The sequence below is a fragment of the Cyprinodon variegatus genome, unplaced genomic scaffold (genome assembly GCF_000732505.1).
Source record: "Cyprinodon variegatus isolate N-32 unplaced genomic scaffold, C_variegatus-1.0 Scaffold1656, whole genome shotgun sequence".
Taxonomy (NCBI): Eukaryota; Metazoa; Chordata; class Actinopteri; order Cyprinodontiformes; family Cyprinodontidae; genus Cyprinodon; species Cyprinodon variegatus.
The window spans coordinates 53,519-55,797 of NW_015152109.1; positions in this window are offsets into that span (position 1 = coordinate 53,519).

Here is a 2,279-nt window from a genome sequence, read left to right on the forward strand (position 1 = left end):
CGGGGATTTGGTGTGTTCTCTATCTGGCGTTCCCGAGAATTGGAACGGTACTCGGGCTGAGGCTGATGACGTGTCACGAGTACACGAGCACACGAGAACGCTCAAGAACGCATATTGAGAAACGGCCCTAGGCTCAGTGTGAGCGGCCATCTTTCAGCTCTTTTTTAAAACCACATTACATTTTAAACCCCTTATAGACGTGACGTTAAACTGGGAAACTCTGCAGCTCCTCCAGAGTAATAAGGGGCTTCAACTGAGTTTAATTTGAATTAAAAGATAATGAATCCCATGAGGGAATTGAAAGTTGTTCTAACTCATAGGTTGCTGTAACTGCTGATAGATGTGAAGGATCTGCTGGATCTAGACAAAACTCTGACTGAAAAAGCTCTGTTCTTCTAGTGTCCTTTTACTGCTTATTCAAACAGCCATCATCTTATTTGACCGTCATATCAGGTTTATGACCGTAGGCAGGTTTGCACTCAAGTAGCGATCTGTCAAGCAAGATGAATTGTTGTGAGATTTGTGAATTCACAAACTCCAAAAATGACATCTTGCCAGAAGCTAATAGATGCATTAGCCTCAAATACGGATATGTTTCAAACCAAAGAAAAGAAATGAGTTGTATGACGTCAACCAGAAGAGGAAGGCTGAAGCTAAACAAACAGGGCTGCTCTGGTGTAGCTGCAGACTCTGCTATTCAGTGGAGCAAAAGGTTCATTGTGGATGGGAATCAATCTGGCTTAGGCCAGATTACCATCTTTCTTTGTTTTTGCAAATAATCTCTATCAGACCTCTCTGATGACACAAAGGTTGGCTTCATTTTCCTATGAGGTGACCCATGAATATCTGGACTGGGTCGCATTTCAGAGCCTCCAAATAAAAGTCTTTATATGTACTGCACCAGTTTTTTAATTTTCTTTATATACAGAAAAGCGTGCATCTCTTCCCATTGCTGTATGACTTTGTGTTGGTCTATCGCATGAAATCAGATAACAAGGTTTGTGTTTGGAATGTGAATAAGGGACACTGTTCATAACCTACCAATAACAGGGCTCATTTTTCACCTCCTCCTCCTCTTGTCTCAGAGTATCGAGCCTCGGGGATCAGGTGAAGGTGACGCTGTGGTTAATCCTTTAAGGTGGAGGCACACCGGGCTGGAATGACGCAGACTTCTCTATCTCTCGTGTGTGTGTCCCTCTGTGCTTCGGTGTTGCAGACTCCTAAACCCCGGATATAATTTCACACAAGTTGCGACCTGAGCTGAAGAATCCCACAGACATCACCGGTACAAAGACAGATCTGTGCCTTTATTCATTGAAAAGCAGCTTAGATATTTTCTTAAATCATTTACACAGCTAGTCGTACAGTGTTAAGTGATAGATTATAAAATTTATAAAACTCTTTTAAATGTGTTCAAAGAGAATTTAATTCAAAGTAGGAAATTTGAAAGGAAATAAATTTTATATTATCATATAAGCACCTTCCAGTAGTCTCACAGTAACACACAAAGGGTATTAATAACTTAAAGTTATAATTGATTTTTTTTTTATCTAATAAGAGTTATTGTTTGAAGTTTAAAGAGAAATCATTTCTATATTAGTTCCACATAGTTGTAGGGACTTTCTATCAGCCAGTTAACCAGCAGTACACAGCAACAGGTAGGGGAAGGGCAACATCTTCGGCTGAATCCCAAACCGCCCCCCAACCACTAACGCTTAACTATCAAGTCTCCCTTACAGCTGTGGAGGGCGCCTGGATTGTAAATGGGGGGTATATAAACATAAATGGGACAGCCTCTTCCCTTCAACAGAAAGGGCAAGCAGTCGTTCCTATGGCAACACAGTGACACTGTATAGCGTGGCTGTAGCTCTTTGACCCAGGTTAACATGAGATCAAAATTTATTTAAATAAATCGATCCAGTGAAATAAAACAATTTCAAAGGGGAGCTCCCATTTGGTGATAAGTCACTTTTTTTTTTTTTTTTTCCCCCAACTTTTGATTGTAAGTGTAATGAAGCTGCAGGAAATCAGGGGAACTTGCATTTGGATGCATATGTTTCCTCCGCCACTTAGGCCCCGTCCACACGAAGTCAAAACAAACACGAAACGCTAATATTTTCCAGGACGTTTGTCGTAAAGACGGAGACGTAAAATAAATGTGATCGTCCACACAAATGCATGAAAACGCTGCAAAATGTAGGCCAGGCCTATAAGTGGCGCTGTGGTGCCAAAGCAAAAATAGGCGACGAAATGTTGGGCATGTGCACTAATATTTATAC